The sequence below is a fragment of the Bos grunniens genome, chromosome 3, assembly GCF_055505025.1.
Source record: "Bos grunniens cultivar Pamir isolate PY7600 chromosome 3, Bosgru_T2T1.0, whole genome shotgun sequence".
Classification (NCBI taxonomy): Eukaryota; Metazoa; Chordata; class Mammalia; order Artiodactyla; family Bovidae; genus Bos; species Bos grunniens.
This window is the reverse complement of record NC_141167.1, coordinates 49,929,067-49,941,641: the sequence shown is the minus strand read 5'-3', so window position 1 is coordinate 49,941,641 and position 12,575 is coordinate 49,929,067.

Genomic DNA, 12,575 nt, shown 5'->3' with positions numbered 1-12,575 from the left:
AATGATCTGTTCATTTCCAAGGCAAACCATTCAATATTACAGTAATCCAAGTCTATGCCCCAACCAGTAATGCTGAAGAAGCTGAAGTTGAACGGTTCTATGAAGACCTACAAGACCTTTTAGAACTAACACCCAAAAAAGATGTCCTTTTCATTATAGGGGACTGGAATGCAAAAGTAGGAAGTCAAGAAACACCTGGAGTAGCAGGCAAATATGGCCTTGGAATGAGGAATAAAGCAGGGCAAAGGCTAATAGAGTTTTGCCAAAAGAACACATTGGTCATAGCAAACACCCTCTTCCAACAACACAAGAGAAAACTCTACACATGGACATCACCAGATGGTCAACACCGAAATCAGATTCATTATATTCATTGCAGCCAAAGATGGAGAAGATGTATACAGTCAGCAAAAACAAGACCAGGGGCTGACTGTGGCTCAGATCATGAACTTCTTATTGCCAAATTCAGACTTAAATTGAAGAAAGTAGGGAGAAACCATTAGACCATTCAGGTATGACCTAAATTAAATCCCTTATGATTATACAGTGGAAGTGAGAAATAGATTTAAGGAACTAGATCTCATAGATAGAGTGCCTGATGAACTATGGATGGAAGTTCGTGACATTGTACAGGAGACAGGGATCAAGACCATCCCCATGGAAAAGAAATGCAAAAAAGCAAAATGGCTGTCTGGGGAGGCCTTACAAATAGCTGTGAAAAGAAGAGAAGCAAAAAGCAAAGGAGAAAAGGAAAGATATAAGCATCTCAATGTAGAGTTCCAAAGAAGAGCAAGAAGAGATAAGAAAGCCTTCCTCAGCAATCAATGCAATGAAATAGAGGAAAACAACAGAATGGGAAACGCTAGAGATCTCTTCAAGAAAATTAGAGATACCAAGGGAATATTTCATGCAAAGATGGGCTCGATAAAGGACAGAAATGGTATGGACCTAACAGAAGCAGAAGATATTAAGAAGAGGTGACAAGAATACACAGAAGAACTGTACAAAAAAGATCTCATGGCCCAGATAATCACGATGGTGTGATCACGCACCTAGAGCCAGACATCCTGGAATGTGAAGTCAAATGGCCTTAGAAAGCATCCCTACAAGCAAAGCTAGTGGAGGTGACGGAATTCCAGTTGAGTTATTTCAAATCCTGGAAGATGATGCTATGAAAGTGCTGTAGTCAATATGCCAGTAAATTTGGAAACTCAGCAGTGGTCACAGGACTGGAAAAGGTCAGTTTTCATTCCAATCCCAAAGAAAGGCAATGCCAAAGAATGCTCAAACTACCACACAATTGCACTCATCTCACAGGCTAGTAAAGTAATGCTCAAAATTCTCCAAGCCAGGCTTCAGCAATACGTGAACCGTGAACTTTTAGATGTTCAACCTGGTTTTAGGAAAGGCAGAGGAACCAGAAATCAAATTGCCAACATGTACTGGTTCATTGAAAAAGCAAGAGAGTTCCAGAAAAACATCTATTTCTGCTTTATTGTCTATGCCAAAACGTTTGACTGTGTGAATCACAGTAAACTATGGAAAATTCTGAAAGAGATGGGAATACCAGACCGCCTGACCTGCCTCTTGAGAAACCTATATGAAGGTCAGGAAGCAACAGTTAGAACTGGACATGGAACAACAGACTGGTTCTAAATAGGAAAAGGAGTACATCAAGGTTGTATATTGTCACCCTGCTTATTTAACTTATATGCAGAGTACATCATGTGAAACGGTGGGCTGAAAGAAACACAAGCTGGAATCAAGATTGCCAGGAGAAATATCAATAACCTCAGATATGCAGATGACACCACCCTTATGGAAGAAAGTGAAGAGGAACTAAAAAGCCTCTTGATAAAAGTCAAAGAGGAGAGTGAAAAAATTGGCCTAAAGCTCAACATTCAGCAAACTAAGGTCATGGCATCTGGTCCCATCACTTCATGGGAAATAGATGGGGAAACAGTGGAAATGGTGTCAGACTTTATTTATTTATTTATTTTTGGCTCCAAAATCACTTAGATGGTGATTGCAGCTATGAAATTAGAAGACGCTTGTCCTTAGAAGGAAAGTTATGGCCAACCTAGATAGCATATTAAAAAGTACAGACATTGCATACAAAGATCTGTCTAGTCAAGACTATGGTATTTCCAGTGCATGTATGGAGGTGAAAGTTGAACTATGAATACAGCTCAGCGCCAAATTGATGCTTTTGAACTGTGGTGTTGTAGAAGACTCTCGAGAGTCCCTTGGACTGCAAGGAGATCCAACCAGTCCATTCTAAAGGAAACCAGTCCTGGGTGTTCTTTGGAAGGACTGATGCTAAAGCTGAAACTCCAATACTTTGGTCACTTGATGCAAATGTTGACTCATTGGAAAAGACTCTGATGCTGGGAGGGATTGGGGGCAGGAGGAGAAGGGGATGACAGAAGATGAGATGGCTGGATGGCATCACCGACTTGATGAACATGAGTTTGAGTGAACTCTGGGAGTTGGTGATGGTCAGGGATCCCTGGTGTGCTGCAATTCATGGGGTCGCTAAGAGTAGGACATGACTGAGTGACTGAACTGAGTTGAACTGAACTGATAATTGATGATTTTGAGCATCTTCTGATGTGCCTTCTGGCCATCTGTATGTCTTGAGAAAAAACTGTTTTAAATGACAATTTATTTATAACCAAAAAAATTGCAAAGAAATTTAATACAGAGAACAAATACATTTGTTTTTCTTCCTTTTTCCTGTACGTCTTCCCTAATGGCTCAGCTGGTAAAGAAATGCCTGCAATATGTGAGACCTGGGTTCGATCCCTGGGTTGGGAAGATCCACTGGAGAAGGGAACAACTACCCACTCCAGTATTTTGGCCTGGAGAATTCCATGGACTGTATAGTCCATGGGCTCACAAAAAGTCAGATACAACTGAGTGACATTCACTTTCACTTTTCATTTTTCCTGTACATAATACATTTGATAATACTAATGATGGGATAGGCAATATAATTGATATTTATCTGTATAATGATATTGAATTTATATTTTTGAAAATTGGCAGGAAATCAAATTATATTATTCATTTGTATTTATTTCAATCAAAGTTACACATGCATGTGGCTTTAAACAACTATATAAATGATTCTGTCTAAAATTAAATGTCTACCATAATCTTTCTTTCCCGCTGAATAGAACAGAAAATTTTGAAGAAAATACAAAAAGCAATTAGCCAACAGAGAAGATTCTGGGATGATAGTGTCATAGGAAGCACCAGGAATTTGTCTCCCCATCTAAATAATAATCACACTGGCAGAATTTGCCTGCTGTATAGTTGTCGTTCAGTCACTAACTTCATGTCCAACTCTTTACAACTCCTTGGACTACAGCAGGCCAGGTTTCCTTGTCCTTCACTATCTCCCAGAGTTTGCTCAAACTCATGTCCACTGAGTTGGTGATGCCATCCAACCATCTCATCCTCTATTGCTCCCTTTTCCTTCTTTCCTCAATCTTTTCCAGCATCAGGGTCTTTTTGCATGAGGTGTCAAAGTATTGGAGCTTCAGATTTAACATCAGTCCTTCCAATGTGTATTCAGGATTGATTTCCATTAGGATTGACTGGTTTGATCTCCTTGCTATCCAAAGGACTCTCAAAAGTCTTCTCCAGCACCACAATTCAAAAGCATCAATTATCTGGTGTTCAGCCTTCTTTATGGTCCAACTCTCACATCCACACATGACTACTGGAAAAACCATAGCTTTGACTATATGGACCTTTGTTGGCAAGTAATGTCTCTGCTTTTTAATACACTGTCTAGGTTTGCATTGGCTTTTCTTCCAATTTCATGGCTGCAGTCACCATTCACAGTTATTTTGGAATCCAAGAAAAGAAAATCTTCCACTGTTTCCATTTTTCCCCATCTACTTACCATGAAATGATGGGACCAGATGCCATGAACTTAGTTTTTTTCCTGATGTGACCATTTTGTAATTCTGGAGTGTATAGAAGGCTTTCATTTTGCAGGGAAGACTTGGAGGGTAACTTGAGACTAATTTCTGTTAATTTCAGCTCTTAACACATTAGCAGCTACCCTTATTCCACCCCAGATCTATGGTAGGTAGTTGGGCACATAGTCCTTGAACAGCTTACACAAAGCTTGCAAAGGGTAAGGTTTGAAAAACAGAACCTATGGGATCTGTGCTTTGATTGCTGCTTCTGATCACAAAGGTACAGATTGCAAGCCCAGTGTACATTGTTATTACTTCCTTCCATGTTGCAGACTCCTCCCTCTACAGCTGAAGTGACATCTAGGGAATTTAAAGTTCCATCCTTTTCTCTCCATCCTCTATATTTTTAAAAACTTTTTTTTGTGTGTGTGTGTGAGTCAGGTTTTAAAGACTAGGTTCAGTTCAGTCGCTCAATCGTGTCCGACTTTTTGCGACCCCATGAATCGCAGCACGCCAGGCCTCCCTGTCCATCACCAACTCCCGGAGTTCACTCAGACTCACGTCCATCGAGTCAGTGATGCCATCCAGCCATCTCATCCTCTGTTGTCCCCTTCTCCTCCTGCCCCCAATCCCTCCCAGCATCAGAGTCTTTTCCAATGAGTCAACGCTTCACATGAGGTGGCCAAACTACCGGAGTGTCAGCTTCAGCATCATTCCCTCCAAAGAAATCCCAGGGCTGATCTCCTTCAGAATGGACTGGTTGGATCTCCTTGCAGTCCAAGGGACTCTCAAGAGTCTTTTCCAACACCACAGTTCAAAAGCATCAATTCTTTGGCGCTCAGCGTTCTTCACAGTCCAAAGCTCACATCCATACATGACCACTGGAAAAAGCATAGCCTTGACTAGATGAATCTTTGTTGGCAAAGTAATGTCTCTGCTTTTGAATATGCTATCTAGGTTGGTCATAACTTTTCTTGCAAGGAGTAAACATCTTTTAATTTCATGGCTGCAGTCACCATCTGCAGTGATTTTGGAGCCCAAAAAAATAAAGTCTGACACTGTTTCCACTGTTTCCCCATCTATTTCCCATGAAGTGATGGGACCAGATGCTATGATCTTCATTTTCTGAATGTTGAGCTTTAAGCCAACTTTTTCACTCTCCACTTTCACTTTCATCAAGAGGCTTTTTAGTAAATATATAAACAGAGAAAATGAGGAAATAATCATGCAAGCCCAGGAAAAGGTGCAGACTTAGAAAAAACCACCGAATACCTTACTTTTACACCTCAGGTGATTCTTATTTAGTACAGAGACAGCTCACAAGAATACAAAATAAAGATATAAGAATTTTAAAAAGCAATAACAAAAAACAGCAAACCTTGTTGAACAAGAAGAATCTGATTTCCAGAGTGAGCTTGCTATTATATATAAATGTCCAGTTTTCAACAAAAAGCCACAAGGTATTCTAAAAAGTAGAAAATTATAGTACAAACAAAGGAAAAAACAGATTTAAGTAACCAACAGAAACCTGAAAAAGGCCCGCCAGCAGATCAATTTAGAAAAACTTTAAAACAGCTGTTTGACAATGTTTAAATAAACAAAAAAAGATGTAAGTAAGTTAGAGAATGATTAATAAGCGAAGTGGAAATATCAATAAAGAGAAAATATTGCAAAAGAAAAAATCTGGGCTTGGAAGGGACTTGAATACAGATTTGTCCAAACAGAAGAAATAATTAGTGAACTTGAAGATGGAAAATGGAAATTTTTCTCTATAAGGAACACAAAAAAGACTGAAAAAGTAATCAGAGTCCAAGAAAATCATGGGACACAATCAAACAGATCCAAATATTCATTGTGGGAGATCTAGAGAGAAAAGATAGAGGAAACAATGATTATAAACTTCCCAGATTTAATAAAAGACACAAATAAAAATATCAAAGAAGTTTAACAAATTCTGAATATTATTAACTCCAAAAGGAACACACCTAGACATTTTAGTCAACCTTTAGAAACTGAAAGAAAGAAAAAGAGAGTCTTGCAATCAGCAAGAGAGAAATGACTTATCACATACAAGAAATCATCAAAATATTATGAGCAGATTTCTCATCAAAAATAGTGAGGTTAGAGATCAGTGGACCAATATATTCAAAGTGCTAAAAAAAAGTTAACCAAGAATCCTATATCCCTTAAAAATGTTCTTCAAGAGTTATAGAGAATAAATGATTATCTATTTAAATGAAATCTGAGCTTTCTTACCACCAAAACTGCCCTCTAAAAATGTTCAAGAGAATTCTTCAGGGTGAAATAAAAAGACACTAGACAATAACTTGAAATCATATGAAGAAATAGAGAACTCAATAAACTTAAAAACATGAAAAATGCATTCAGATCAGATCAGATCAGTCGCTCAGTCGTGTCCGACTCTTTGCGACCCCACGAATCACAGCACGCCAGGCCTCCCTGTCCATCACCAACTCCCGGAGTTCACTTAGACTCACGTCCATCGAGTCAGTGATGCCATCCAGCCATCTCATCCTCTGTTGTCCCCTTCTCCTCCTGCCCCCAATCCTTCCCAGCATCAGAGTCTTTTCCAATGAGTCAACTCTTTGCATGAGGTGGCCAAAGTACTGGAGTGTCAGCTCCAGCATCATTCCCTCCAAAGAAATCCCAGGGTTGATCTCTTTCAGAATGGACTGGTTGGATCTCCTTGCAGTCCAAGGGACTCTCAAGAGTCTTCTCCAACACCACAGTTCAAAAGCATCAATTCTTCGGTGCTCAGCCTTCTTCACAGTCCAACTCTCACATCCATACATGACCACAGGAAAAACCATAGCCTTGACTAAGCGAACCTTTGTTGGCAAAGTAATGTCTCTGCTTTTGAATATGCTATCTAGGTTGGTCATAACTTTCCTACCAAGGAGTAAGTGTCTTTTAATTTCATGGCTGCAGTCACCATGCAGTGATTTTGGAGCCCAGAAAAATACTGTTTTGGAGCCCAGAAACACTGTTTCCCCATCTATTTCCCATGAAGTGATGGGACCAGATGCCATGATCTTCGTTTTCTGTATGTTGAGCTTGAAGCCAACTTTTTCACTGTCCACTTTCACTTTCATCAAGAGGCTTTTTTGTTCCTCTTCACTTTCTGCCATAAGGGTGGTGTCATCTGCATAAATGCATTAAATTTGTAAAATACATAAAGCCAGTAATATTGTAATAATATTTTCAGTTCTACTGTGTTTTAAATGTGATCTCAGATATATATATATATATAAATCATCTAAATGCTAATACTATTGCAACTTTGGTTTATAACTCTGCATAATTTTTGCTTTCTGCATAATTTAAGAGATTAAAGTTTAAAAGAATTATTAGTTTATGTTTTGGAACACATAATGTATAAAGACATAATATTGTGACATCAATAACCAAAGAAGTGTGGACAGAGCTGTAAAGGAGTAATGTTTTTGTATGTTATTGAGGTTAAGATGCTAATTATTCAAATTAGTGTGTTATAAACTTAGAAGGTTAGATGTAATCTCCATGGAAACCCACAAAATAGCTGTAAAATATATACAAAATGAAATAAAAAGGAATTTAAATATTTTCTTACAAAAAAATTAGTTAAACCCCAGAATATTTATAATGCCAAAAATGGGGAACAAAATGTATAGGGTGTATAAAAAATAGCAAATGACAGAAGCAATTCTCTCCTTACTGGTGATCACTTTAACCATTAAACGATTAAACTCTCCAACAACAACAAAAAAAGGGAATGGCTAAAGGGATGAAACATGATTTGATTTTATAGTATCTACGAGAGTCACATTAGATCCAAATATGAGTAGATTGAAAGTAAAGGGATGGTAAGTGATATTCCACGTAATAGTTATATGCAAAAGAGAACAATAGGGGCTTTACAAATATCAGAAAAAAATAGATTTTTAAATAAAAAAAGGAGAGATGGGGACAATAGATATTTAATAAAAGGTTTAATACAGTCAGTTGCTTTAACAATTATAAATATTTATGTATCTAGTAACATACCATCAAAACATATAAAGCAAAAAAAAAAAAATGGTACAGCTTAAGGGACTAGACAATTCTACAAAAATGGTTGGAGATTTCAATATTCAACTCTCAATAATTATAGAACAACCAGACAGAAGATAAGTAAGTAAACAGAAAAACTAAATAATACAAAAAACCAACTAAATCCTATAAACATATAGAAAACACTCTACCCAATAATAAAAGCATACAAATTCTTCTCAAGTGCACATGAGCATTTTTCATGATAGACCATATATTGGGTAACAATCAGAATCTAAATAAACTTTAAAAATTATTGAATAAAGTAACTTCCCAACTACAAAGTTGGATAAAGTTTGAATTCAATAATAGCAAGTAAACTGGGAAATTTGCAGACTAGTGGACATTAAGCAATGCAGTCAATCAGTAAGTAAAAGAAAAAGTTACAAGAGAAACAATTAGCTGAGGGCTATTAAAAGTACTCAAAAACACATGTATCATGAAGGGTAGTGAAAACTTGCACAAACAATTATCATAGAATAAAAATTACTTCTGTTGCCCCTACACTTCTTTATCCCTGTTGGTTTCGGACCAAGGCTTGGCCCCAATCATGTTGCTTCTTGGTGACACAGTAACCAAAACTCTAATATAGAACCAATTTTCTAGCCAGGAAAAGTGAAAAGATGGCCCCTGCATGGCAAGGAATGTGGGTAAAACTCTGAGAGAGATAGCAAGCTGAAAAAGATCTTTTAAATATGTATATAAATCTACAGGTCTTATCTTGGGGTTTTATCAGAGCTATTTCGCAACAAAAATTATGAAGTCCAGGCATGAAAGCTTAATGAAGTCCTGAATGAAGGAAAACTAAGAAAATTTTCTTCCACTGAGATTGTTCTAAAAGAAAAACTAAAGAATATAGTTTAGGATAAAGGGAAAAATATAAGAGAGTTACTTGGAAATTTGAGAATGATGGAAGAGCAACAGAAACAGTAAATCTTTGGGTGTATATAAAAATAAAAATTCCAATGGGTAAATAAATAATACCTAAAAAATTCATACAATCAAAAAAAAAGCCACAAATGTAGGACCAAAGTAAAAACAAAACAGAGTGGACAAACAGAAAAAAAAGTACAATGAGAGCACTATATTGAACCTTATAAAAAAATTAAGTTAAATCTAAATGATCTAAAAAAATGGAAAGAGATTGTCAGACTGTGAGTTAGAAAACATCACCCAACCACCTGATGTCCACAAGAAATTCACTTTAAATAAAAATTAAAAATAAAATGATAGAAAACCATGTACACCAACACCAAGAGAAAGCTGTAGAGGTTGCATTAATATAAAATAATATATATTTCAGTGAAAAGAATATAACCAGGGATAAAAAAAGACATAATAATCCTAAACGTGTGTACATCAAGCAACAGAGCTCCAAAATACATGAAACAAACACTGACAATGCTGAAAAGTGAAGTACATCACATCACAAATGTAGTTCGTGACTTCGACAGTCTTTTCTCAGTAATCAACAAAACAGTCAGAAAATGAGTAAAGATATCCAAGACCTGAACAATATTTTCAACCAAATTTATCTAATTGACAATTATGGAGACTATTTCACCCACCTGTAATAGAATACACATTTTTTTTTTTCAAGAGCACATGGAACACTAAAAAAACAAAACAAAACAAAGCAAAAACCTAGACAGTAAGACAACATCAACAGATTGTAGGTAATTAAAATAGTAACTTAAAAATATCTGACCATAAAAGAAAGAAATGACATGTGAAAAAAGGCCGTATTTGATGAGATAAAAAGTGAGAGGGAAGGAAGAAAATGGAGGCAATATTTTCCCAGATTTCTTTCTCAATGCCTATTTCTGCTAGTGTAAGAAAGATAAAGGGGATACAGTGTGATATTAAGAGAAAATAATTCCTTCCTTATTTATTTCCTTCCTTCTTTCCTTTCTCATTTACTTATTGTTTTCTAGTGTGTGTTACTTAATTTTAGGAAATGCTAGGCATGTCTCCCTGTCTACTAGCTCAATCCTGTATACATAGCATACTAAATATCCAAGCTGAGAAGGGATGGCAAAAGTAAACAAACATTTGACATTTTGTGTATAATTTCTTGGGAAGGCTTTTGCCAGAATGTAGAGCATCTGCTTCAATCAAGCTTAGATTTTTTTTTAAGGTTAGATGCACATAACTTTCTCAACTTTTACAAATACTGTCTATGAATTTTGAAAAAATTATATACAGTTGTGTAAGTACCACCACAATTAAGATGTAGAACATTTTGATAAACCAAAAAAAGCTTTTGTGCTTGTTTGCATTAAGTTCTTCCCACCCTTGCCCTTGGCAAATACTGATCTGTTTTATATATAAGGATGGGTAGCTTTTGTTTGTATTTATTTATTTATTTTCTTCTTTTTTTATAATTTTTATTTTGTATCGGAGTATAGTTGATTAACATTGTTGTATTAGTTTTAGGTGTACAGCAAAATGACTCTGTTATACATATACAGGTATCTAGTCTTTTTCAAATTATTTTCCCAATTAAGTTATTACAGAGTCTTGAGCAGAATTCCCTCTAAATAAATAGGTCCTGGTCATTTATCTATTTTAAATATAGTAGTATGTATATGTCAATCTCAAACTCCCAATCTATTCCTCCCCTCTACCTTTCCTCCCAATAACCATAGTTTATTCTCTAAGCCTGTGAGTCTGTTTCTGTTTTATAAATAAGCTTACATGTATCATCATTTTTAGATTTTACATATAGTAATATCATATATTTGTTTTTCCTCTGTCTGACTTATTTCACTTACTAAGATAATCTCCAGGTCCGTACATGTTGCTACAAATGACACTATTTCATTCTTTTTATTGGCTAAGTAATATTCCATTTTATATATGTATTACATCTTCTTTATCCATTCATGTGATCACTGCACAAATAAATGAAATAGAAATGAACAAAGCAATAGAAAAGTTTGATGAAACTAAAAGCTAGTCTTTGAAAAGATAAACAAAATCGATAAACCTTTAGCTAGACTCATCAAGGAAAAAAGGGAAAGGGCTCAAGTCAATAAAATTAGAAATGAAAAGGACTTACAGAGGACAGTAAAGAAATACAAAGAATTGTAAGAGACTAGTATAAGTAACTATATGCCAATAAAATGGACAACCTGGGAAGAAATGTACAAATTCTTAAAAAGGTATAACTCCCAAGATAGAACCAGGAAGAAATAGATGAACATATCAATCACAAGTACTGAAATTGAAATTGCGATTTAAAAAATCCCAACAAACAAAAGTCCAGGACCTGATGGCCTCACAGGCAAATTCTGTCAAATATTTAGGGAAAAATTAACATTTATCCTTCTGAAATTATTTCCCCAAAATTTCAGAAGGAACACTCCCAAACTCATTCTATGAGGCCATCATCACCTTGATACCAAAATGAAAGACACTACAAAAATGGAAAATTACAGTCCAATAGCACCAATGAAAATATACACAAAATCTCAAAAAAATCCTAGCAATCCAAATCCAACAATACGTTAATACAGTATTTTAAGAAGCCTCAGTATAAAGCAAATAAATGCAGATTTATTGGTAGAGTAAATTTAAGAGTCATCTCTAGCCATGATGTGGATAAAGCTTCAGGAAACCCAGCTATCTCAGGAAGATACTGAAAACAATTATTATACCTTTTTCTACTCTCCTAAATATGGATGTTTTGAAACTAGAGAGTACATTATTGGTGAGTTAACAGGTTGCCTCTTCATAAAATATTCAATCTTCTTGAAAAAGGAAAACTGTAAATCTAGAGGAATACATTTTTTAAAATTCACATAATTATGCAGGCAATGCTGTAATCAAGTTCACAGGTGCTATTAGTATTGATTTTGGTAATATTAAAATCCATTCATCACTGGTGATAAATCTAATGTGAAAACTTTCTACACAGACAGCTGATAGAGCTCATGATTTCATTTTGCCTACAGACATTTTTACCCAACATCTTTAATTATACTATCATTTCTTTTTTGAATGAAAATATTGACAAACTCTCTTTTAATACTCTTGGAAACATTTTAATCTATATTTGTTTTAGGCTATTTTGTTACTTTTTCATTTTTTTCAAATTGATGTATTCTTTATATAAGTGAAATGCAGACCTTTTAATTGTGTTAGTTTTGACATTTGTATAACCCCCGTCTCATCAACCTAGAAAGTGTATTGTGACTCTTTTATTGTCAACCTCTGACCCCTACAAAGTGGCAACTACTTTTCTAATTTCTATTACCGAATCTTCATTTTGTCTGCTCTAGAAATTAATATAAATGAAACCATATAGTTTGTATAGTAAATAGTATGTATATATAGCATATTTTTTGAGATTTAGCTATATTGTTCTATGTTCCTTTCTATTACTAAGTAAACATATTACAATTGGTTGGTCCCTTGACTCATTTATGGACATTTGGTTTCTGTGAGTAAAACTGAAATGAACATTTGTGTACAGATCATTTATGAACATATATTTTCATGTATCTTAAATATCTGGGAGTATTGTCATAGAGTGGATTATATTTAACTTTA